General features: G+C 43.7%; 1 protein-coding gene across 1 annotated transcript in view; it reads right to left on the reverse strand.

Annotated features, from left to right (window-relative positions):
- The window catches only part of LOC144249260 (KN motif and ankyrin repeat domain-containing protein 4-like), a 66,049-nt gene that overhangs the window by 38,294 nt on the left and 248 nt on the right, over window positions 1–27,507 (reverse strand). The window lies entirely within an intron of this gene.

A 27,507-nucleotide genomic window follows, 5' to 3' on the forward strand; every position in this document is an offset into this window, starting at 1 on the left:
CCCACCGGAGTTGGTTGGGGGAGCTGGCTGAGCTCCAGGATTGGCCAGGGCATCCCGCTGATTGACAGGAGTTTCCCTGGTCCCCTGATTGTTTATTTCCTGAGCCTGCTGCTTTGTTCTAAGTCATGGCCACCAACCTGACAGACGCAAGTTCTTTATTTTATTTATTCATTCTTTTGCAGTGCTGAGGATGGAACCCAGTGCCTCAGGCATGCTAAGTGAGCATTCTAACACTGAGCCCTGGCCTCACCACCTGAATAACCTCTTTAAAAACCCCCTGTTCCCCTTGATGGGCAGAATCCTCTGGGACAGGAGTCCCCTGTGCTTGTCTTTTGCTACCAAAGCAACCTAAGTTCTTTTTTTTTTTTTTTTCTCAAGAGTGTATCGTCTTTGAGGACATGGGCCGAATGTTCGGTCACATCAGGATCTCAGAAGGCTGAAGCAAGAGAGCCCCAAGTTTGAGGTCAGACTGGGCAATTGGGGAAGACCCTGTACCAAAAGAAAAAGTAAAAATAAAAAAGACTGAGGATGTAGCTCACTAGTAAAGTAACTTTGGGTTCAACCCCTAGTACAAAAAAAAAAAAAAAAATCAATGATGCTAAGATGAAAAGCAAACACCACGTGTTTTTTTTCTTTGTTAGTTGTAGTTTTACACAATACATTTATTTTATTTATTTATTTATTTTTATGTGTTGCTGAGGATCCAACCCAGGGCCTTGCATGTGATTGGCAAACACTATCCCTCTGAGCCACAACCCCCACTCTGTTGTTATTTTTAAATTTTATTTATTAGTTAGTTAGTTATTCCCATTTTGGGTCTTGGGTCAATTCAGGGCATTGCACATGCTAAGCATGTGCTCTAGCTATGAGCTACACATCCAGGTCCAAACATCAGGTTCTTTTTTGGGCTTGATCAGAGGTTGTTGCCTGGTTTCTGTGATGATGAGGTATAGCATCAAGGAATTTGAAATCACTGATGATCACAGAGCTTGGAAAATTGTGGATTCACAAGCAGGTTAAACGGTTGGGGAGTCCTCAGCTCCAGACTTGATGTGCAACTCAAAGATCTAGAAAACCAGAATAATGTGTTCCTATCCTGTCAGGTTGGCTTCACTGTACTGATAATTTCAGGGGAAACATGAAGAAGCAAAAGGAAAACATAAGAGGGGAAAACCCTGGACTCTTTCTAGGGATGCAATATATACCAAACCAAAATATTTCCTCTGTTTTGTTGTTGTTGTTTGTTTTTTGTTTTTTTTTTTTTTTGTTTGTTTTTTTGGTACTGGGGATTGAACTTAGGGGCACTCAACCACTGAGCCCCATCTCCAGACCTTTTTTAAATTTTATTTACAGATAGGGTCTCGCTAAATTGTTTAGGGCCTCGCTATTGCTGAGACCGGCTTTGAACTCTTTTTTTTAATTTACTTATTTATCTATCTATTTACTTATTTATTTATCTTGGTCCTCCTGTATCAGCCTTCTTAGCCTCCAGGATTACAGGCATGTGGGAGACCAGGCCCAGCTGGCCTAGAACTCTTGATCCTCCTGAGCCATTGGAATTATAAGCCTCTGTCACTGTGCCTGGCAAAACAAAGTTTTCAATGAACAAATCATTCAAAAAACTGTTGCCAAAAGCTCAGTCCTTGTCCCTGTTGATGCCAATCCAATAACAAAGACACAGTTTTGAGAAAAAGGAAAAAGAAGGTTGATTGCTTTACCAGCAAAGGAGAAACACAGGGGGGCTGCTGTCCTAAAAGCTGTGCTTCTGCCCATCAGCAGGAACAGGAGGCTTTTACAGAGGGGATTCAGAGAAAATGAGATTAGGGAGGAGAGATCAGGAAGGAGGTGAGGGGTTAGGGAAGCTCAAGGAAAAGAAGATCAGGGGTGAGAACATCAGGAAGAAGTTTAGGGAAAAGAGATCAGGGAGATGAAGACTGGGGAAAAGAAAAAATTAAGTTTCAAAGCCACAAGGGATATAGTCAAGCAGCAAGTGAACCCCTGTTACAAAGCTATTCAGGTCCTTTCCTTCTGGAGGGGTCAGTGTGCCCCACAGACAGCACACTGCAATTTGAAGACCTCTGCTCTAAGGAGCCATCACCCCAATGGCAGCCTACCCCCAGCCAGCTGGCTGTATGGGAGTTGCACCATAAACAGGCTGATTAAAGCTGAGAGCTGCCTTAGTCTTTGTAGAGGGGCTGAGGGGAAGCCAGACTGGTTGGGGGTTATTTCAGTGATCAGAGGGAAGATGGGCTTGCACAGAGTTGGTGCATCAAAGAGGGATGGAAGTGGATTTAGGAATGGATGAACTGTGGGATTAAAGAATATAGAAATCTTTTGTGGGCTGAGCAGTTAGGCACAAGGAGGTGCTTTTTAAAATTATTATTTTTATTTTATTGGTTCCAGAGATTGACCAAAGGGGCACTTTACCACTGAGCTGCATCCCCTGGCCCATTTCTTTTTTATTTACTTATTTATCTATCTATTTATTTATTTTGAGACAGGGTCTCACTAAATCCCTAGGCTGGCCTAAAACTCATCATCTTCCTGCCTCAGCCTCTGGATTCCCTAGGAATACAGGTGTGTGGCCAAGTGAACAAGTGCCTTTCCTAGACACCTGTCTGCAGGCAGGATAGGTGGGGTGGAGTGCTCAGTGGCAGGCTTAGGGAGAGACTCTAGGGAGGGGCCATGGCTGGGATGGGATTCCAGGGAGGGGAGTGCAGGTCAGGAGGGGGTTGGACCTAAAATCTCAAAATCCTCAGGAGGGGAGGGGCCAAGGAAGAGGTGAGCAGTGAAATAGCCTTGGCTGAGACAGTCTCCCACCTTTGTTCACTGAGCAGTGCTGAGGTAGAGATCTCCTCCCAGGTTCCTCCCAGGTAAGCAAGGCCAGGGAGCAGCCCCCGCAGTTGGGCTGTTTCATGTCTTGCCCTGCTTCCTTCCCTGTGGGTTGTGGGTGGCTAGGACACAGCATTTTTTAAATCCCTATTTTCAAAGTGGGGGTAGTAAACTAGCAGGGCCATGAGAAGAAAATGAAGCATGTGAAGAGGTTTATAGAGGTCCTATTTGTAAAAAATTGACACCGTGGGGGGTGAGAACTTAATAGTGTCTTTTTCAGGAGCAGTGTAATAGCCAGAGCTGTGGAGTAAGAGCCTGGTTTTCCATCTTCTCCATTGCCCATGGGGAAACTTGAACTCTTTTTTTTTTTTTTCACTGAGAATTGAACCAAGAAACACCTGACTATCCCCAAAACTTTTTTATATTTTATTTAGAGACAGGATTTCCCCAAGCTGCTTAGCACCTCCCTATTGCTGAGGCTGGCTTTGAACTCTCCATCCTCTGCCTCAGCCTTTTGTACCTCTGGGATTAAAGGCCTGTGATACCACCCCCCTGCACAGTCAAACTTAAATCTTCAATATCATGGACTTGACTTCTAGGTAGAGACTGCTGCACACATCGTGTAGACCACATCGTGCTCTGTGAAACTGGTCTGTTCCTGGCAGAGGCACCCAAGTGGGTGAGTAGCTGAGGCTTGGCCAAGGGTTTGGGGACTGGACAGTGACGGGCAGGTCTGCAGGGTGGGGGAGTCCACGGTGGGGAAAGGGTATCTTAGAGTGAATCAGGTGAAGTGACCCTTTACAATCTCAGGAGTTCTAGATTAGAACTTTAGTGCCTAGCTCCATGGCACACACTGTAATCCCTGCAATTTGGAAGGCTGAAGCCAGGGAATCAAAAGTTTGAGGCCTGCCTCAGACATTTAGTTTGATCCTGTCTCAAAAAATGAAAAGGGGCCATTTGCGGTAGCACAAGCCTGTAATTCCATCATCTGGGGAAGCTAAGACAGGAGAATGGCAAGTTCAAAGCCAGCCTCAGCAAAGGTGAGGCACTAAGCAACTGTTGAGACCCTGTCTCTAAATCAAATACAAAATAGTGCTGGGGATGTGGCTCAGCTGTCTAGTGCCCCTTTCCCTTGATACCAAAAAAAAAAAAAAAAGGTTGGGAGGGGGGCACTGAGGGTGTGTCTCAGTTATGGAGCTCCCCCCCCCCAAGGATCAATGCCAACCTCCTTTCCTAAATAAATAAATAAATAAATAAAAGGAGTTTAGCTTGGGGCTGCGATTGTGGCTCAGAGGGAGAGAGCCCCAAGCTTGCCTGGTTTTCTTAAGGCACTGGGTTCAATCCTTAGACCTTAGCACCACGCAAAGATATTCTGTCCACTAAAAACCTCAGTTTAGATACCAAGTTTATAATGATTAAATATACATTCCAGTGTAATTAAAGAAAAGAAACATGAGGAGTGATCAATTTCCCACTCAAGATCCTAGCTACTCTGGGTGGAGAGTCCCTAGGAAAGCAAGGTAAAACAGGCTGAACAATTTTTCTGGTTAGCATTATAACCTAAGTGAAGCTGAGGCAGGAGGCATGGGTTAGCATTATAGACCCAAGGAACTGAAAAACTGAGCTTTATTTTTAAGTTCATTTTCTTAGTATCTATGCAATAGTAGGCAGTATCCTTAGGAAAAAGTGAGACTGTTGAGCAATTCACAGGCCTGGGGCCTTAGGGCTGGGTGGGTAGGTGAATTCTCCCTACACTTTTTTTTAGATGTTGATGGACCTTATTTTCATTTATTTATTTATATGCAGTGTTGAGAATGGAAGCCCTCTAGTTTTAGGAATGGGAAAAGAAAACATTGATTTGTGTTTTCTTGGCTTATGGCCTCCCTCTTTTCATAGGTTTATTAGCTATCTGCAATAAATCATTAAGGTAAATGACTTAAAAAGAGGCCTTTTTTTTTCCTGACAGTATTAATGAATTTCCCACTCCAGGTTCGGGGTAGGAGCCTAGAGGGTCAGGCTCTGTATTTGAGGCCCTCCATTGCATCCCCAGTGTCTCACAAAAATTCCACTTTATTTAGTATAGGCTCTGGCCTCCTTAGCCACTCAGTTTGGTGGGCTATTACTTATGGGGTACAGGGTAAGAGAATAAGGTAGAGTGCCAAGTTCACTTCTAGTTAATGAGTATGCTTCCTTGGGTCAGGGGCCTTTCTCATATTTTAATGACTTCATATTTTTGTTATAATTTTCTCCTTTGATACTATTGGAGTTTGGTTCTGATTCTGAGGCCAGGTGGTTGAGAACCTTTTAGTCTCTACAGATCTCTTTTCCTTGTTGTGTACTCTTCCATAGTTTGTACATTTTGGTATCTTTGTTCCAAGTCAACAGTGGGAATGTGTGTAATTTCCAGTTTTTCTCTCATGGTACCTGTGGCTTTTGCAGGACACATTACCCTAAAAAGTGAGTGTTGGGTGACAGGCCTCTGCCAGGTTATTGACCCCAAGATCTAACAATTCCTGGGGTCCCTTTAATTGCAGCAAGGGCCAGTTTTTGCCCTAGTACTGGCCATAGGGGCTTTCAAATATAGGGATGTGGGTTTTTGTGTGTTATTTGGGGGAGTTTAGGGGATTGGATCCAGAGCCTTGGGCAAGCTAGGCAAGTACTCTACCACTGAACCCTGACTCCAGGGAACTTATTTTTTGGTACCAGAGATTGAACCCAAACTCAGAGGTGCTTAAGCACTGAACCACATCCCTACCCCTTTTTATTTTTTACTCTGAGACAGCCTGGGTAAGTTCTGAGGCTGGCTTTCAATTCCTGAATCCCCAGAATGACAGCCAGGTGCCCTGCACCCAGCTCCATGAAACTTTTGATTTGCCTTCCTCAAATTAATAAAATTGAGAATCTTTTCATATTTATGCTCTCTGGCTTTTGTGTATATGCTTACAAAGAATACAATTGCAGTATATATTGTCGGATCAGTCAGGGCAGGCAATGGCCAAAGGAGGCAGATTTAAAAGGACTGCTGAACAGGCTTTATTGATATATCACTTGATCAGACCCACAGAGGGGACAGGAGAAGGGTCTGAGGAGAAACTGTGTGGAAGCTTGACTGGACTGGACTTTTATGGGGCTTACAGCAGAAAGGGAAGGGCTTGGGACAGGAAAAGGTGTTTCTAGGGCCCCTTGCCCCCTTGAAGTTGGTCAGGGGAGTTGGCTGAACTCCAGGATTGGCCAGGGGGGTCCTGTTGATTGACAGGCGTTTCTGCCAGCATCTGATTGATGTTCTTTTCCAGAGCAGGCTGCTTTGTTGCCACTAAGTTGCCACCAAGTCGCCACCACTGACCTAACATATATTTTTTCTGCCACTTTTTTTTTTAAGCTGGAGATTGAACCCAGGTGCCTTTTACCACCAATCCAGGTGCCTTTTACCACCAGTCCTTTTTTTCTTTTGAGAACAGGTCTCACTGAGTTGCTGAGGCTGGCTTTCAACCTTCAGCACTTGTGCCTCAGCTTTAGCTGGGATTACAGGCATGCCCCTCTGGCATAGTCATTTGTTTGTATGTAAATCTATGTATATATACACATACAGATTTTATATTGTTTATTTTAAACTTGGAGAGGAGCAGAAGTGTTTCAGATTTTTGTTTTTTCAGATTTTTTTTGTTTCAGATTTTGGAATAAAGCCTGTGTGTCTGTGTGTGAAATGAGATGACAAAGTTGATTCATGTGAAGTATTTTATTGGTTTCAGTTTGGTGCTCTATAAACTCTGCATTTTGGAGCATCTCAGATTTAGGATTTTGATTTTGGAATGCTCAAACTACATATATACAATATAATGTGCAAGTTTTAGTTTCATAATTGGCATGTCATAGATATTATATAGAATTACATGATGTGTACAAACTGTCATTGGATTAACCTTTGTCTTATCAGAGGGCATTGTTTTCTAGTCACAACAACCTCAGTATTCAAAACCTTGTTTCTGGGTTTTTTTGAGTACTGGGGATTGAACCTAGAAGTGCTTAATCACTAAGTTACTAAGGCTGGCCTTGAACTTGGAAGCCTGCTACACACTGCTGATTCTGGGATAGTAGGTGCATGCAACTGCACCCTACAAGACATTCTTTTGTTATTGTTGTAGATGGACCCAATGCTTATTATTTTTATGTAGTGCTGAGGATTAAACCTAGTTCCTTACATGTGCTAGGCAGGCGCTCTGCCATTGAGCTGTACATTCTTAAGCAATTATAATTTTACCCAGCTAGTGAAATTAATATTCCTCTCTTACTCTGTCCATCCAAAATCTCTGCTGCTTTATAATTAATCTATTCTGAAGAATAAACAAATATTACAATGCATTTGAAACATTCTGGTAAGTCTACAATTATATGGCTGTCACAAGCCACATGTAAAAACTGTTGTTCTTTTTGAACAGATTTTTTGATAAGTTTTTTAAGCCTGAGTTTTTCAAACTGAAGACAATTTGAAAAAGTAAACCATACACACACAAAAAAATTGGTCTATTCCAATTAGAATCCAAATAAGGCACACACGTTGCATATAGCCAGTTCTGTTATTGTGAGCTAGAGAAGGCCCCTCTCTGGCCTGGGTATGATTATTCAAGTCCTGTTCAAGGCTCTGTGTTGTGGGTTGTTGTGGCTGCTTCCTGATTTGCGCACCACACCTGGTGCTGTGTTGTGCTTAGTTTATTTCATTAAGAAGGTGACTTTTTTTTGCAACGAGTTTGTCTGTTTTAGATTTGCCCAACAACTCCAAATTCCCTTTGACCCCAGCTCCCAGCAATCACCTGTGTGTCTGTGAATTTGACTACTGTGGGAGCTCAAATGGAGTATTTCGTAGTTTGGGCCTACTTTACTTAGTTTCTATTCAGGTTTCTCTATGTTGTATTCTGTGTCAGAATTTCCTTTAAGGTTGTGTGATGTTCCACAGCATGTATATGCCGAGCCTTATTCACCTATTCACGCATGGTTAGGTATTTAGGTTATTTACCTCTGGCTGCTGTAAATAATGATGTTATGCTGTGGACTGGGATCCAGGAACAGTGGAGCCTACTTGTAATACCAGCAACTCAGGAGGCTGAGGCATAGGATTCCAAGTTTGAGGCCTGCCTTACCAACTTAGGCCATAAGCAATCTAATGGGACCCTTGTATCCAGCTCCCACCATTGCCCTGCAAAAAAATAAAATGAAATGAAATATTAAAAGGACTTAGGATATAGTTTAATGATAGAGAAATGCTGGGTTCAATCTTCAGTGTGTATATTCCCCCCCCCCCAAAAAAAAATTGTACTACAATGAACATGTAAAAATGAACAATGTACAAATATCTGAGTCCCTCCTTTTCTTCTTCTGGGCATATACACAGAAGCAGATGGCTCTTACAGTAACTATTTTTTTACAGTATCTATATTTACCTGCACATGATAATTATATGTAGTAGTGTGGTACATCATTCCATATTTGTATATGCACATAATATTTTGATTAATGTCATCCCCCAGTACCTTCCCTTTCCTCCCTTCTCCATGCTCTTGCTTGTTCCACTGAGCTACCTTCCATTATTACTAATTATTATAAGATGATAATTATATAATTATATGTAATATAATAATAATTATAATTATATAATAATTATACTAATTATCATATGATAAGGAGGTGAGGGGTATATGATGATTACATAGAAAAGTGGGGTTTATTGTGACATATATGCACATGGGCATTGCATAATTTGGTCAGTTTTGCTCCCTGATACTTACCCATGTCTCCCCTTTCCCCTCCTGTTTCCATTCCTCTATTGGTGGTCTCCCTTCTATTTTAGTGAGATGTTTTAATAATTCTTTCTTTCTCTCTAGCTTCCACCTGACGGAAAACATACAGGCATGTGCACCATGCCCAATTTCCCTGGCCTTTTGGTTTTATTGTGAGGCAGGGTCTTGCTAAATTTCCCAGACTGGCCTCAGACTTGTGGTCCTCTTGCCTCAGCCTCCCACATAGCTGGGATTATAGGGGTGTGTCATGGCACCCAGCTATTTGTTTTAAGATGGGGGTCTCTGTTGCCCAGGTTTTTCTGGAACCTGTGGGATCAAATATTCATCCCACCTCAACCTCCCTAGCATCTGGGATCAAGGCACAAAGGGCTACATACCTAGTTAATTCCTACTCCTTTTGATAATTTACCCTGATCTCCATTCCAAGAACCACTGAACCCCTGCAAGGTGGTGTGTTTTTTGTTTTTTGTTTTGTTTTGGTTGTGTGGGCTTGAACCAGGGCTGTGTGCATGCTAGGCAAGCACTCTGCCATCTTAGCTATTTCCCCAGCCCAAGGATATGATTTTTGAACAGCTTGGGAATTGTTGGCAGTGGTGAACTGGACTGATAAGACCTGAGTACCCACCAGGCCACAGAGAGGAAGAGGGTGGGACGATCTCTGCTGTCAATCAAGCCAGTTGTTCTGTGCTTTTCCTCCCTTGTGCCTGTTAGCTGCCAATTCAGAAACAGAGTGGCCTGTTGCTGAGGTCAGGCACTTGCACGATACAGTGCATACAATTATTGAAACCAAAGAGGAGGGGCTGAGGCTGTGGTTCAGTGGTAGAGCACTTGCCTAGCATGTGTGAGGTACTTGGTTTGATTCTGAGCATCACATATAAATAAATAAAGTTCTATCAACAACTAAAAATATATATGTATATTCAATTTAACTGAGGCTCTTGCAGGAGGTGGGAAGAGGGAATGGTTTACTTCTGCAATAATATTTGTACTCTGGAAAAATAATATTATTCATTGACTTGACAGCTAATTTTAATTTTAATTTTTATTTTATTTCTTAATTTTTTTTGTTTTTTTGGTGCTCTGGGTTGAACTCAAGGGCATAGAACGACTAAGCCATATCACTATCCTTTTCTTTTTGACATGTAAATTTTACTGGTAGGTGGACACAATATCTTTATTTTTTTTTCGTGGTGCTGAGGATCAAATTCAGTGCCTCACACATGCTAATCTAGTATTCTATAACTGAGCCACAACCCCAACCCCCTATCCCTTTATAATGGCCTTGAACTTATGAGTGTCCTACCTCAGCTTGCTAAGTAACTGAGATTTGAGGTTGATACCACCACATACAGTTTGTCAGCTGATTTTGAGGAATGGTCCTAATGTTACCAATCTCTGTAATTAAAAAGACTTCTCTTCCTTGGTTTTGTGCAGGATTCCATCCAGGTTGGTATGGTACTTTGTTAAAAAAATATGTTTGTTTTGGTTAATTTGTTTGCTCGTTATGCAGAATGTAAACTGAAAAATTATTATTATGGGAAATCAACTAGTTCCATTATTTTTAGTTATCAGCTGTCAGGCTCATCTGTTTTTCTTCCTGTACTGGGGAATGAACCCAGGGCCTTGCTTATGCTACACATGTACTGTGCCACTGAGCTACATCCCCTACACTTTTTATATATATTTTTGTGAGACAGGATCTTGTGAAATGGATCAGGCTGACCTTAAACTTGTGATCTTCAAGTTCCTGAGGAGCCTCAAGTTCCCCAGCTTCCTGAGTAACTGAAATTACAGTATATGCCACCACACAGCGTGTCAATGTGTTTTAATGATCATGCAAATTGTGAATACTGACTTTTCTCATTCTAGTGTTCATATGCCCATCTCATTAGTTGTCCTCTACTTATTTTTATGGAGTACATATTGTTAATGAAGTTCATATTACTGTGAAATTCATTGGTAAATAATTTTTTAATTTCTTTATATTTCAGGATTTTATTTTTAAGGATTTTAGATTTGTGGGGCCTAGCCAGTGTGCAAGAACTAAAATTACTCTTCAAAATAGAAAACAATACAATCTGGACAATATAGACACCCTGTCAACTGTACAGTCCAAAATGTCTAGATTTGCAAGGGAACAGGAGCAAACCACCTGTGTGAAAAGAACTCAGCTAAGAGGAACTGATGAGGAGATACCTCGGATGTTAGATTTCAAGTACAAAGATTATATATCAACAACTATTGTGGAGAAATTTAAGGTCTTCATGGAAATTCAGGACCTGATGTTTTTTGAGATGAGAGAAACCCTGAAAAATGACCTGAAGGAAATGCTGGTAAAAAGTAAGATTTCTGAAACACAAGATAAAGAGCACTGTGGTAGCAGGGAAGAGTGGCAGGAAGTGAAAGATTTAGCTTCACAAAAAACAGAGTTGAGGGAACAAGAAGAAAAAAATTCTAAATTCACTGAGTGTACTGAAAACTTATCTTTTAGAAAAGAGGAAATAGATGAGCTGAGTTGTAAATGGGACAAAGCCAAGATGTCCACTAGCAATCAAGGGAAGGAATTACCCCAGAATGAGCCCCAAAGTTACCAAGCCATTGGAGGGATGGCAGAAGCCTCAGATATGAAGGACGACACATGTAGAAATGGCAGTCACCACATACGACTGCCCGACAAAGAGAAGAGAAAGCATAGGGAGGGTGGAGCAGTAAAAGCAATGGAGAAAGAAAACCACCAGAGCCTCAGTAACAAAGAGAAGACCATCAAAGCATCAAAAGAAGAAACTCTGATGGATGAAGGAGCCGTGCTCACCCTGACTGCAGACCCTCTGGCATCAGCCACCTTGGAAGTCAATAAGCAGTGGGGCGACATCTTCAACATTTTGAGAGAAAATGGCTTTTGCCCTGAGTTTCAATGTGAGGTCCAATTAGCATTTAAATATGATTTTGAGATGAAGTTATTTTCAGACCTGCAGAGTTTACGACAATTTATCAGCCAAAAACCTGTCTTAGAAGAATTACTGAACCATGTGTCCCCACAGAAGGAAGAACCAAATCTAGGAAGAGAATTTGGGATCCCCGTAAAAGGGGTAAGTATATTAATATGTCAAGTTATATGCAAAGCGGAAGTAGTTGTTGGTGCAGTTATTCTGGAGATAATTAGTTTTGTGAGGGTTTTGTGTTTTTGTTTTTTTGGTGCTGGGCTCTGAATCCAGGGCCTTGCACAGGCCAGGTTAGCACTCTTCCATCTGAGCTGTATCCCCAGCCCAGAAAATCAGTATTTATGAAACAATCTCATTAAAGAAAAAGCATGACATTAAAAATAATTACTTTGACATTTCTTTACAATTTTTATTTACATTTACTTATTTGGGGTGATGAGAACTTAGCCCAGGGGTACCTTACTACCAAATTACATCCCACCCCTGTTTTTGTCTTTAAGTTCTTAAATTCTTTTTGTGTGTGTGGTGCTGAGGATCAAACTCAGTGTCTCACACCTGCCAGGTGAGTGCTCCACAACTGAGCCCCATCCCCAGCCCTTTTTTGTAGATATTTAGAGGCAGCTTCTCCATGAGTTGCTTAGGCCTCTGCTTTTGCTGAGGCTGGTTTTGATCCTCCTGCCTCAGTCTCATGAGCTGCTAGGATTATAGGCAAGCACCACTGTGCCTGGTTACAAGGACTTATTGCAATAAACAGACAAATGATGAAAATAGTCATTTAGAGTCTGTTATGTACAAAGCATCAAGGGATAGGAATGTAGAAGGACCAAGGTAGGCATAAAGACATCATGAAAATTTGTTGCGAGTACTACTAAAATAGCTATGAGTGTGTTGGAATAATCATAGAGACACTTGCCTTGCTTGGGGCCTAGGCCTTCCCAAACATGTAATTACTACAAGGCCCTGAGTTTGATCCTCAGCACCAAAAAGAAAAAAAAAAAAAACGAAGAAGTAGAAGAAATATTGAAGCAGTTCTTCCAATACTTGCTCATTGTCAAAGTGGTAGTCATTAAATTTAGAGAGTGAAGTGACAATTTTTAATTTTGTACGAGAAATAGAATTTACCAAACTTTTCTTTTGACTTTCAGGGTAATGATGTAGTAAATTCAAAACATGAAGCTGGAGGAATAGCAAATGATGGCTTGCATTTCGTATTCACCAAAGATGTAAAAGTCTCTAGGCTAGAAGTGAAGAACTTAGAGACTTGGGAGGAAGAGACCCATAAGGAAGACATCTTTTATGTGAGGGCAGAAGAGGAAGAAGGGGCCTGTGATGTGGAAGAGGAGGGACAAGAGGAAATGGAAGAGGAGGAGGAGTGGTGGGAGGAGGAGGAGTGGTGGGAGGAGGAGGAGGAGGAGGGCGAAGATGAGTCAATATTATGTGAGAAAAGGGACTCAACCTGTCACCTTGTTCCTGTGACAAGTGTGATGGGAAAGATGGGAGCTGATGAAGAGATTATGGTGTTCAGTAAGGTAAGGAATTCTGAGAAGGAGGAGGATGAGGAAGTAGGAGGGTTTTCTATGCTGAAGACTCTTCAAACACAAACATCCAAAGAGGCAGACCTAATCCAGGAAACAGAAACAAACTACAGAACAACTGTAATCGGTGTCCTCAGAGAGATGGGAGAAGAGATTGGAAAAATTAAAAAATGCCTTACAGATGTCCTGGAAACTAAGAATTCAATAGATGATCTGAGGAGTAGAATAGATGGCCTTGAAGAAAGACTTTGCAATCTAGATGAGGAAACGGCACAATTCTCTAGGGATATCATACACGTTGTGTCCAATAAGATAATAAATTAATGCTAAAGGAGAGGGAGGATAGATTCAGAAGGGCCAACCTCCGTTTGATAGGAATCCCAGAAAAAGAGAGTGAAGAGAATGAAGCAGAGGACATACTGCAGGAAGTAATTGAAGATTTTCCAGAGCTTAGGGATTCTAGTCTTGGGATAGCAAGGGCTCACCGAATCCCCAGTGTGATTGATAAACACAGACTGACTCTGAGACACATCTTGGTGAAGTTTTTGAATTGTAGTGATAGAGAGAATCTAGGAAGTCTATTTCTCATGTACCCACTTTGAAATAATTATTGGAGAAAACAACATCTGTGGCTGCAACTTACACTCTCCTCACCCCAACATAGATCTAGAAAACATCACGTCTGTCCAGAAGAGTAAGAGCTAACTGGGGATGAGGGGAAAGGAGTAGCCTTACCCAGATGTTAGGAAGGTTAGAGAGCATATTTTAAAAATTTGATGATAGTCATTGTAGTTTGCCTAGTGTGAAGATTCTGTATTACTGAGCCGGGAGGAAGGAATCTGTCCATGGACCAGATGGGTAAAGTAATAGGAATTTACAGGGGTAAGGTGGCAGGGTAGAAAGAAAAAAATGAAGCCGCTGAATGTATAGGGAAGGATATTTCATAATTTTATCATGTATCAGTGAATCTGCTTTTTCCATTTGAATATATTCATTTTGCTATTAAAAGTTTTACCTTTTCCAATGTACTTTGTCCTTACTGTATGTGGTTGAATAGTTTTTGAATTTTACTGCCTAACTCCATACAGATGAACTCTCTTCCCTGTTTTCAATACTTGTGCTTTTATTTTTTGCAGTACTGGTGGTTGAAGCCAGGATCTTGCCCATGGGGGAAACCCCTCTAGCATTGAGTTGCACCCCCACTCCTGATGCAGATCTTAGAATGAGAAACCACAGAGGGTTACAGCCTTTGGACATTAATGAACAAGGGCAAGTCTTGGCAGCTGCAGTACAGCAGGCTTTAGGTGCCAGGTCAAAAACATGCTACAATTGTCAACAAACAGGACATTTTAAAAGAAATTGCCCCATAGGAGGATGGTTTAACAAAACTAGGTATCAAAGGAGTAGATTACTGGGTATTTGCCCATGATGCCATAGAGGGAGACATTGGGCTAATGAATGCCTCAGTCTGACTGCGCACAATTCACAAGCCATTGTCAAGCAGAAACTTTATTTTTAGAACACATGCCCTACCACAGGAGCTCTTTAGTAATTCCCTCAGAGCCCAACTGCCACCACTGGGTTCTAGTGAGCCTCTCAACCCCCCACTCGTCCTGCTCTTGAGGCCATTGGTTGGGTCGCATGGGCAGAGCCAAAAGAGTCCCCCAATGAGCAGCTCCTTCGTTGTCTGAAAGGGCAGGGAAACAGCCCAATGAGCATCACCACAGAGGAGCCAATCAGCTGGCAGCTGGAAGTTTGCTGCTGCCACAGTGAGCCAATCAGCCGGAAGTTTGCTGGGGCCACTTAGGCTGTAGCTCTCAACACTGAAGCATTTCCCCAGCCCTTTTAAAAAAGAATTTGGGACAGTGTGTTGCTAAATTGCTTAGGGTCTCACTCAGTTGCGATCCTGGTGCGTAAGCCTCTGGAGTTACTGGGATTACAGGTATTCACCAAGAAGCATGGCTCATAATGTATTGTGTTTTTTTGTTTGTTTGTTTCTTCTGTTTTGGTATTGGGGATAAAACTTCAGGGTGCTTCACCACTGAGCCATATCTCCACCCTTTTTAATATTTCATTTAGAGACAGGGTCCCTTAGGGCCTCCCTAAATTTTTGAGGCTAACCTTGAACTCATGATCCTTGGTCCTCAGAGTCCTGATTCGATGGGATACCAGATGTGCACTACCTGACTTTTTTTTTTTTTTAAACTTCTTCATATAGGTGAATTTTCTTTTCTTTTGTGAGGTGTGGGTTTGGGTGGGGATTGTTGTTTTGTTGTTGTTGTTGTTGTTGTTGTTGTTTTTAACTTCTGTTATTTTCTAGTGGCAGTTAGTGACTTTCTTTGGGGTAGCAGCTATGGGCACAACTGCATCATCTGTTGACCTTCTGGGACAGCATGCCCACTAGAGATGACCTTTTGAAACTTGACTACTTTTCAAGGTATTTTGGAACCTATGTTCAAAAGACTAGAGAATCTTGAGCAAGATGGGAACATGCAGATACTGGGCTTGGAGACATCAAGGAGGCAGAAGGCACCATACAGGAAATTCTTAGAGGAGGGGAAAAGGAGCCTCACAGTCTAGCAGGAGGGAGTAACCCACTTGGGCTTGGAGGGTGTTTGGAAGTGAGGAAGCTGGGCCAGACCACAGTGGAGTGTGAATCCAAGGCTTTAGTTCAGAGAACTTCTGTAGGCAGCGGGGAGCTTTTGATGGGTCTATTGAGGGCAGGATGCCATGAGCTGAAAGGGGTTCAGCAGATGCAGTGGACAGCTGGGCAGTGTGCACTCCTGCCAGGTCAGTCCTCAAAGTCAGGGTGCTCTGGAACTCAGGAGCACTTTGGAAGAGTCCTAGGTACAGATGTCGTTGGGATGAAAGTATTTGGAGAGGCTCTGGGTCCCTAAGGGAAAGGAGGGAAGAGAAGAAAAGAGAATGAAAACTTTTCAATGGGTAGGAGGAGAGAGGATCTGAGATGGAGCTCTGGGGAGGAGAGCCAGGGAGAGCAGCATGGCAGAAGCCCAGGACAGAGCAGCACTAAGCTCAGGAAATCACTGCATTAGCACTGCACATGGTGGAGGAGTGACAAAAAGAGGAAGAGAGAATGGTAGAGACTGTTCCTAGTAGAGGGCTTCTTCTTTCTGGCACCAAACCTGCAAAAGAGTGTTAAGGAGCAAATTGGAAGCACTGATAGGAAGTAGGTTCTAGAAAAAAGGGGTTCTTACTGTTGTTGGGGGATCAGACTTTTCCTTGTCTGGCTGGGTAGCACATTCTTGTTGAAGATATTGACTAGAGATTTTTGTTTATTTGTTTGTTTGTTTGTTTTTGGTGGTGCTGGGGCTTGAACCCAGGGCCTTCCACTGTACCAACTGAGCTATAGCCCCCACCTCTGGTGCTTTTTAAAAAAAAATTTGTCAAAGAGAAGTCCACTAGATGAAGAAACCTAAACTAAGTAGTATTTCCTTCATATTAGAGACTTGCTTCAAGTTTCCTATAAATAGAGGTCTCTCTAAATATTGGGAATATTTGATTGTGGATTGTGAATATGTTGAACTTTTCCATGCAAATGATGTCTAACAAATGCCTGTGGGTTCTCAATAAATGTTTGTCCCCCAACCTACCACTCCAGGTACTTTTTAGGTAAATCAGGCTCAGTGTTCCACTCTAGGGAGGTCACTTATTCCTGATTAGAAAGGAGATCAAGTCTGCTCCTGGGGCCACACATGTCTGCTTCCAGGTCCAGGCTGTGTTCTTCCAGCCTGGCTTGACCTTTCCAGGCACATCAGCATTTACCTCTGCTAAGCCTGTTCTCTTCTTTGTCTCTCTCTCTCTCTCTCTCTCTCTCTCTCTCTCTCTCTCTCTCTCTCTCTTTGGTATCAGGGATTGAACCCACGGGCACTTGTTCACTGAGCCATATTTCCATTCCTTTTTAATATTTTATTGAGAGACAGGGTCTCACCAAGTTGCTTAGGGCCTCGCTAAGTTGCTGAGGCTGGTTTTGAACTTGTGATCCTCCTGCCTCAGCTTCCAGGATTCTAGGCATGCTCCAGGGTGCCTGGCTCACTTTGTCTGTCTGCAACTGGGTAATCACTTTGGAAGCTACAGGACAGTCCTCTTGCTTCCAGACTGTGCGTGGATCAGGAGGCATGTGGAAAAGGTCACTGTGTCGTCAAATGCGATTTGTCCTCCAACAAACACTCATACAAACCATGCTGGATTCTAGTAGATAAAAGTCTGTCCAGATCTTGAACAACTTTCCTAGTCCATGATGGAACATGAATTCAAAGGGTATCACCGTGTTGTGTGGTGTGAGGGATCAGTTTCTGGTTTTCAGGATTATTTTTAGTGTCTTGATGAGTGACTGAAAGGTGTCCAGGTCAAGTACCCTGAATAGACATGCTTGGCTACTCTGATGCTTATCTGAAATTCTTAGAAGTAAAAATATTGGGGATTGTTTCAGATTTTGGAATAATAACATATACCTGATGTGTTTGGGATGGGAACCAAACCTAAACATGAAATTTTAATTTGTGTATATGAGTGTACGTATGGGGGTTGTCTGAAAATTGAACCCAGGGATGCTTTAACAGTGAGCTCAATTCCCAGCTATTTTTATTTTGAGATACGGTCTTATTAAACTGCCAAGTTTGCCTTGACCTTGTGATCCTCCTTCTTCAACCTTCTGAGTAGCTGGGATTACAGAAGTGTGCCAGGTTGCCTGTTAAAATTCATTAATGTTTCCTAAACACCTCATACCCATACATCCAAGGGAATTTTATGCAATATTTTTAATGATTTTATGCATGAATCCAAGTTTCATGGTATGGAATTTTCTACTTGTAGCATCATGTCAGAACTCAAAATGTTTCTGACTTTGGAGCATTTCGGGCTTTAGATTTTTAGATTCAGGATGCTCAATTTGCATTATTTCAGGAAACCTTTCCCATGGAAGATAAAAATTGCAAATAACTATAATTTATTTTAGGAATTTTCCCCCAAAAAGTAAGCAAATGTCAATTTGTTTGATTCTTCAACAGAATGCATCTAAAAACAGTTTACTTCTCTAGACTCTTTGAATCTCTCACCTCAAAAACATTATCCTTGCTGTATTCACCAGTTTTGAACTATTATATCATTATTTTTTCTTTTTGTCTTCTTCACTGTACCTGGAAATTGAACTTGGGTCTTTGGGCATGCCCACAATGACACCCCAGACCTTTTAATATTTTATTTAGAGACAGGGTCTCTTTAAGAGACCTGAGCTTCCCAAGTAGTCGGGGTCACCGACATGCTCCATGTCTCACTATTAAACTTTCTTATCTTTAATCATGCCCAATCCTCATGAGATCAGGTTCCAAAGCCTTTTGTATATCACAACTTTCCCCCAGTGAGAAGCTACTAGCTATCTCATTGAGACAAAAATGAATTGACCTGTGTCTTATCAATATCCTGTTCTGGTGGAACAGGGGAAGGGAAAGCTCTCTGCAGAACTCTGCCCAGAGCCAAGCACTGTGCTGAGTGCTCTAGCTAATTAAATGCTTGCAAGAACAGAGGAGGAACTGCCATCCCAGTTTTTAGATCAAGAACCTGGATGGTCAAGTGGCCCACTGGGATCCAACCCCTGAGAAGTCTGAGTAGACACAAGGCCTTGGTTGGCTTCCGCTGGCTGCATACCCAGGGGGAGCATGGGAAAGACACTCACTTAGGGCAGTTACTGAAGGCAAGGGAGGTATGCATTGGAGCCTTCATGGAGCAAGGTTTGCCCTGGGCACATCAGGAAGTAGTCTCTCATCACTGCTCTGATCTGGGCATCTGCCCCACTCTTTCCATCTGAAGAGTTCCTTGTGACCCTCTGCCCACATGGCTGACCTTGGCACCAGTAGCTTCTGAGATCCACATGTTATAACCTGGACACCAGAAGGGGGCTGAAGCCCTCTTCTAAATCCCAGCTTCTAGTTCCTGATTAGCACAGGTAGTGTGTGGTACCTGTCTTTTGGGGGCCAGATCCAAGTTAGTTCTCTTGCAGGAACATGGCAGCTTACTGGTATACTCCTGGGATGAGGAATGCATCTGGGAAGGGAGGTTTCCAGGCCAGGGGAACTTGGTAGGTAGTTCAGGAGGCAGCTACTCCATAAGCTTATTCTTTGCTCTTGATCTGATGCCCACTCCTAGTTCCTTGTTGCTCCTACCTTCAATTTGTCTTGACCTTTACTCATGCAAATTCAGCTTCTGTCCTCATGTATCTTGCACTCTGTGGTTGCACTCTCTGACAATAATCCACCGCTACTGCCTGAAACTCTACATGTTTTTGTATTCGAAATGCTCAGATAATTCAATGGCTTTGCATCAATTTCCACACCACGTCATTTCAAACTCACTGATTGGTTTAGGACTGGCTACTTTAGGGGACCCAATTTGTATTCAGGCATCTTCCAGGTGACCCCCTTCTACAGGTCTTTGGGCTGAGTGCTTCCACATTGAGCATGAACAGGGGCTGGTACCAGGAGGAGACATCCACTGTACCTAGCTTTGCCATGATGCTCCTTCCAAAAGGCTTCCTAAGCTTTTCTATGCTGAAGTCCACTTATGGTATAACATTAGACCCTTGAGATTGCCACAGGGTGCTGAGGACATTTGTCCAACTCTACAGAGTTCCAAATGTACACTGTCTTAAACAAGTTAGAATACTATTTCTTGCTCAAATATCAAACAGGGAATGAGTAGTCCAGAGCAGATTGGATGGGGACGAGGCTGCTTCTGACGCAATGTTCCATCATCCCTCAGGTGTGGGCCTCATCATCATGGATCAAACTCTTTGGTTACCACATTCCAGCCAGTGAGAGGGGGGAAATGCATCCCCTTCACTTTCAATGCAGGAGCCAGAGTTTGCACCCTTTGCCTTGCTAATAGCTCATTAGCCAGAACTCAGTTGCTTGGCCATACCACACTGCAAGAGGGGCTAGGAAATGGAGTATGACCCTGGGTGGTTATGTGCCCAGCTAAAATTTGGGAGTTGTGTTACTAAGGAGGAAGAGAACCTAGATATGATGGACAATGGTACCACCATTTTCATATCACCCATTTCTTTTTTTTTTTATTGTTGGTCGTTCAAAACATTACATCTAACTTGATATATCATATTTCACAGTTTGATTCAAAAGGGTTATGAACTCCCATTTTTACCCCGTATACAGATTGCTGAATCACATCAGTTATATCAATTACATTTCCATTGATTTACATATTGCCATTCTAGTGTCTGATGAATTCTGCTCTCTATCCTAACCTCTACTATCCCCCCTCCCCTTCCTTCCCCTCCCCTCTTCTCTCTCAACCCCCTCTACTGTAAAACATTTCTTCCACTTGTATTATTCTTCCCTTACCCCTCACTTCCTCTTGTATGTAATTTTGTATAACCCTGAGGATCACCTTCCCTTTCCATGCAATTTCCCTTCTCTCTCCCTTTCCCTCCCCCTCTCATCCCTGTTTAATGTAAATCTTCTTCTCCTGCTCTTCGTCCCTACTCTGTCCTTAGTTACTCCCCTTATATCAAAGAAGTCATTTGGCATTTGTTTTTTAAAGATTGACTAGTTTCACTTAGCATAATCTGCTCTAATGCCATCCATTTCCCTCCAAATTCTATGATTTTGTCATTTCTTAATGCAGAGTAATACTCCATTGTGTATAAATGCCACATTTTTTTATCCATTCATCTATTGAAGGGCATCTAGGTTGGTTCCACAATCTTGCTATCGTGAATTGTGCTGCTATGAACATTGATGTAGCAGTGTCCCTGTAGCATGCTCTTATTAGGTCTTTGGGGAATAGACCAAGAAGGGGAATAGCTGGGTCAAATGGTGGTTCCATTCCCAGCTTTCCAAGAAATCTCCATACTGCTTTCCACATTGGCTGCACCAATTTGCAGTCCCACCAACAATGAACCAGTGTACCCTTTTCTCCACATCCTCGCCAGCACTTGTTGTTGTTTGACTTCAGAATGGCTACCAATCTTACTGGAGTGAGATGGTATCTTAGGGTGGTTTTGATTTGCATTTCTCTGACTGCTAGCGATGTTGAGCATTTTTTCATGTACTTATTGATTGATTGTATGTCCTCCTCTGAGAAGTGTCTGTTCAGGTCCTTGAAAGTTTTTTCTCAGCAAAAGAAACAATAAGAGAGGTAAATAGGGAGCCTACATCCTGGGAACAAATCTTTACTCCTCACACTTCAGATAGAGCCCTAATATCCAGAGTATACAAAGAACTCAAAAAATTAGAAAAAAGACAACAAATAACCCAATCAACAAATGGGCCATATCACCCATTTCTGATGCCTCTCCACCATTCAGTATGTCACCCCATCTCGGCATGCCCCAGTTCCTGATTCCTTTCCTGCTGGGCACTGTCTTCATCCCCACCCAAATTGCTCTATACCCAGTTTCTCTTAAGAACCTTTCAACTGATCCCTTTGCTTCCAGTCTCCCCCTGTGATCATCAGAAGAAGCAAATCTGATCAAATGGCCCCACTATTCAGAAATTTTTCATTGGCTCCCACTGCCCATCGCAATTTGCATTTTTTTTCCTGTACTGGACTTGAGCTCAAGGCTACCCTACCACAAATCTACACCTCCAACCCTTTTTCTTTTTTTTTTTTTTCATTCCAGGAATTGTACCCATAGAGGTTTCACCACTGAGCCCTGTTCCCAGCCTTTTTTACTTTTTGAGACAGGATCTCACTAAGTTGCCTAGGGCCTTGCTAAGTTGCTGAGGCTGGCTTTGAACTTGAGTCACTGGCATTACAGGCACACACCACCATGCCTGGCCTTTTCCAATTTTTGTTTTGAGACAGGATCTCACTAACTTGCTGAGATGGGTGTCAAACTTGTTAACCTCCTGCCTCAACCTCCAGAGTTTCTGGGATATAGCTATGAACCACTGTGACTGGCAGGGGGGTGCATGGGATTTATGAATCTTTGAAGTTAGTAAATTTTGCACAGATGTGCATTTTTCTGAGAGCTTCCATTCTCCAAGTGGTCTGTGAAGCAAACTTCTAGAGTTCCAGGCTCATGTCCTAATTCTTAAGATTAACACGTGACACATCTCCCCATTTCACCCCCAAATCTCATCTCTGTGAACTTCTCCCACACAACTAGAGTCATCCTGAAGTTCTCATTGCTCACCAGGCCACGCCTTTTCACGTACCCAGTCCAGTGTCTGCAGCTCTGTCCCCAGTGCTCTAGCTAGCTCCCACCCACCCTTATGGCTTTGTCCAAAGCCACCTCCTCTGGGAGCTTTCCTGACTCCCTCTGGCAGTCAGTTCCCACAGCACTGTGCAGTCCTTACTCCCCTGTGAACTGGGAGGAGGTGTGGAACTTTGAAGAAAAGGGGTCTAGTGGGTGGTCTTTAGGTCAATTGGGGATGTGCCATAGAAAGGAATTGAGGTATATCTAGGGGAACCCTGGTTAGTTCTTTTATGAGGGTCTGTCAGGAAAGCTGGAGCTCAGACCATCCAGTTATCCAACCTGCTGTTTCAAGATGTGATTCTTCCTCTTCCATGAGCTCCTATCATCTGTCATAGGTCCCTTGCCAAAGCCTGGGCCATGAGGATTAGACTTACAGCCTTCAAAACTGTAAGCAAAATAAACCTCTTTTTCTTCATAAGTGGGCTGTCTCAGGTATGTTGTTATAGAAATAAAAAAAAATGAACTAATATAGACCTGCACTGTGAGTTCCCAAGAATCAATAGCAGAGAAATGCACAGAAATTTTGAGACAGAAGACTGAGAGGCAGCACTTTTAATATACAAACAGTAAGGACAGGCCAGAGCCCTGCTACCTGAACTGTGGATGTAGCCCAGTAGCCTCAGCATCCTCTGGAAACTGGTCAGAAATGCAGACTCTCAGTTCCCACCCCAGAGTAACTTCTTTCTAACAAGGTCCCAGAGGATTTACATGCACATTAAAATTTGCAAAGCATGAGGACAGAGAATGTATAATTGTAGATTTTTGTTCTAACAACGTGTTTTGTGGTCAAAATAAATCCATTTAAAGCACTTTTTCCCCTCATTATTTGCCCCAACCTCTTCGCCTCTGAGCAGCATCAACACTCATGAATGCTCTTGCTCTGAGACTTGGCATCTCTTGAATCACAATAGCATAAAGAAGTTTTCCACACCATTTCTGAGGACAGCCTTTATGGGTTATAAACTGGATTCCAAAACTTCCATCAGCAGTTTGTTGTGCAGCACCACCAGGAGGTAGGTTGTAGGATGATTTCTGCTTTTAGAGATGATGAAACTGGGGTCTCAGGAAGCTTTGTGACTCACCCAGTGAGTGCCATGCAAGTTAGCATTCCAGCCACAAGAAAAACTCATGCTTTCACGTTTTCAGCAGGAGGCTCACCAACCTGGATGTCTCTTTTCTTTTTATATAAAGGGGAGTTATGTGGGTTTTTTGGCATAAGACATGTCCAGAAAGAACAATTCATAGATAATCTATGTGAGCTACTGAATATGTACCATGCATGTGTGGGGCTAGAGAACAGGGAATTCTCAAGAAGGAAGTGTCCAGTGTAGAGAGGTCAGTGCGGGGAGAGCCCTGCCGTGTGCACCCACTCCTGCTGCAGCTATGGCTCAAGGGCTCTTCACCTAGGAGCTCTGACACCTCACAGCAGATGCTTGCTCACAGGAACAGCACTGGGGATTACTGTGAGGCTATGGATGAATGTGGTGGCTTCTGAATGACAATAATCCATCTCCAGGATCTCACTTGGATTTGTTGCCTCCGAGGGCTGGGAATATCTGATAGAACTGGACCCTGCCACTCTGTGATGCACATCATTGACTTGGACTTCCTGACTAATTCCATTTCTAGGGGCAGATTGGAGCCACTTGATGACTCAGAAACGGTCAAGAGTGTTATAGTTGGCAATGATGCCAATATGCTTCTTCCCACCTTGTCTGAATTCAAGATTCCTCTGTCAAGCCCAAAATGGGACTTGCTAGTTTTCACCTGACTTCATGGTGATTTCCCGAAGGTCCTCTTGAGAATGATTCAATTCCTTGCCATCCTCTCTAGACATATATGTATATATTTGATTAAAAACAAAATGACAGTGCATTTTACAACAACTTGTAAAAAGTATTGCTTTTCTAATGTGCTAATGTGCTCCTGCCTGCCTGCCACACAGTTTTGCCAAGGCAGAGTCACAAGGAATTCAAGGCTGAAGATGTTTGGGATTTGGGTCTAAGCTAATGCACCTGTACTCTGCACCTTGCACCCCACTCTGAAACCCGTGTTGTTCTGGGGCTTGGGCTTAGGCGTAAACTACAAAGCATCCTAATGAGCAGAATTACGCAACAGGAATGTATTTGTATATCTGACATAGTTTCTTCTCTTGAGGGGCGACCCTCTGGTTGTGACCCTGTCCTCTCCAAGGGCGAAGGAGGAGTGCAGAGAAGGAGGCTTTTCTTCCTGGCTGTTGGTTCCTCTGCAGCATCTATAGCCCCAGGGACCTGCCCCGCTCTGCGTGGGCCTGCAGAAGGCCTGCAATTTCCACATGGGACGGTGATTGCAGAACGATGGACAGAGCGGTGTGGCCAGCCTACAGAGGAGGAAGAAAGGAGAAATAAATTGTACCCAATCTGCCTCCAGATCCAGCAAGAGAGCGGGATAGGGGGTACACCTGGGGTGGAGGGGTCTATGTCAAGTAGCCCAGGGAATGTGCCCTGTGCCTCTGCCAGGAGTTCTGTGTTGAGAGCAAACGTTTACTGTTGATGAGAGATGCTGGGCCTCGGAGCCCCCACAGAAAAGACTCCAGGAGCAGAAGGGCTGCCCTCTCCTGTAAATGCAGAGCAGCAGGCACAAGCCTCAGTACCCACCAGGCGCCTTCCGCTGGAATGTCTCACTCTGTGGATGGAGACACTGTGCTCACCCAAGTCACCTGGGTGTGAATTCTGGTGTGAATCCTGAGGGAAGTCTGAGCCATGTGACTGGCCCCGGGTGGGGTCTAGAACCCATCTTCATGCTGCTCACACTGTCTGGCTTTCCTACCCTGACCCACCTCTGCTAAAGCAGATACCTGCCTCCATGATCTATCTAACATTAATGTCCCACCTTCCAGGTTAGAGCCTTGCCCTGCCCTGCCCTGCAGCAGACCTGGCCCTCAGAGCTGCCCTGGCACCTCCCCACCCGGCACTTGGAGGGGGTTGGCTGTCTAAACTCACTTGGATTTCAGTATGCGCCCAACCCAGGTTCTCACCAGCGGCTCTATTGACATTTGGGGCCAGATAACTCTTACTTCACTGCTGTCCCTGGGCACCATCAATGTTTAGAGCACCCCGGGCCTCTGCCCACCAGATGCCAGGAACACTCCTGCACCCCTGGTGACACATACAGATGGATTCAGACATTGTCAAATATCCCCAGAGGGGCAAGATGACCCCCACCTGAGAACCACTGTATTAAACAAAGTATGGCAGCCAGCTGGCTTCTCCTTCAGAGGCCTGTCTCCCTCCACTGAGTGACACCCCTGCCCCACTCCAAACCTTCACCCTCCCTATTCCCTCTGCATACTGCCTGTCAATGCTGAGGTTCTCACTCACTGATGTGCCAGCTGTTTGGTTTTCGTGTCACTCTTCAATTAGTCATAATCATCACAATGACCATCAACAATATATGTCACAGAAGTCCAGTATGGTGTTGTGGTCATTACAGCCTTAGGCATAGTATACTGTGATACCCATTTTACAGATGAGCATCACAGAGGCTCAGAGGGGGTAGGTGACCTTCCCAAGGCACAGTCACTGGACCCAGATTCAAACTCCTGTGGTTTGAATTCTAAAGTCAGTGCTTTAAAAAATCACTCTTGAGGTGTCCAAAGAGCAAAAGATACCCACCCCCATCCCCACCCCATGGCTCTTCTACCGCTAGAAAGTGGCCACTTAGCTCTCTTACCTGTGACAGAGGTTAAGGGGCCCAGGAGAACTCTCACATTCCCTCCTTGATTATCTGGGCTAACCAGGAACTCCCCAAACTCACACCCTGCCGGTCCCACAGCCCTCCCCTCTCAGCCCTCTTCTGGGCAGTAGTGGTGGTCACTTCTGAGAGGGCTCTGGGCCTTTGATGTACAGCCCTGTTTTAGGTTAAGGCTGCCTCCTTCATCCGCAGGGCACCCTGGTAGGGAGCTTGGGAACCCAGACCTTCTGACCTCATGATATTTGGGAAAGGGGCTTGTATCTTCAGCAGCCCACCCTGTTCCTGTGTGAATTCCAAGAGGGTCTGTGTTTGCTAATTATTTCAGAAATGACTTTAGGGGACAGCTGGGGTTTGCAGGACATGGGGACACTGGACAGGGAGCCTGCTGTCTGGTGTGATGCAGGGGACTCGGCTTGAAAGCTGAAGGATCAATCTTGGGTAGTTCAGATGTGACCAGGGAAAGGTGCTATCCCTGGGCAGGGCTCCCCTCTCCAGGCATTTGTTCCCCTAGAATTGAGGATGTTAAGAAAGCCTAAGATGTCTGCGTGAGCCCTGGGATTGGAATGCCAGGGTAATGGATGCCGGAGTCAGGCTGGAGCTGGGATCTCTGCTCTAAGGATGGGCTCCCTGTAGCTTAAGAATGTGAGGGAACATTTCTAGGCCTGATTCCCTATCAGCAAATGTGAGGACCACTGTGCCTGCCTCGCTGGACCATGAAGAGGATGAGCAATGATGCATGGGAAAGGTTTAGTTCCCATGAGCATCCCGAAACTGTGCCTCCTGTAACTTCTGATGAGTGGTCTCTAAAGTTTGGGGTTCACTTATTCAACTGATGATTCATTTGCTGATATGTGGTAGACTCTCTGAAAGATGCAAAGATTCACCTGAGGCCTAGAGATATGCTGCTTCCTTGGGACAACAACGAGGATGATGGGAGAGCTGGATGTTGGGCTCAGGAGTTCAAGGGAGGTGGGTTCCACCAGCTGTGTGATCTTGGGTACCTTATCCCAAGTACCTTATCATTTGGAACCGCAGTTTCCTCTAGCAAAATGGTGGCAGCTATATGAACCTCAGAAGGTCATCGTGGGGTTTAAATGATTTTAGCACAGGTTATCATCATCATCATCATCATCATCAATGTCCTCACCTTACCGAGACATTTATTTAAGAAGCCTGGGTCTAACAGGGCTACTTCACAGGCTGGCTCGGTGGAATGGGCCAGTTTGCAGAGTGGATCAATATCAGAGAGGTATTTCCAGTTTAAAAACTAGAGATGACTCTGTAAAGTTTGCTCCTTCATCCAGTTGTCCAGAGCCGTGGGTTTCCCAGCCGTCAGGCTCCAAGCACTGTATTGCCTCATTAAATCTACAACAGCTTTGTAAGGTTGATTTTTTTTTTTTTTTTTTGCTATCACCATATGGTTCCCTGGATTCTGCTGGCCT

This window comes from Urocitellus parryii, chromosome 11 (assembly GCF_045843805.1).
Source record: "Urocitellus parryii isolate mUroPar1 chromosome 11, mUroPar1.hap1, whole genome shotgun sequence".
NCBI classification, from domain to species: Eukaryota; Metazoa; Chordata; class Mammalia; order Rodentia; family Sciuridae; genus Urocitellus; species Urocitellus parryii.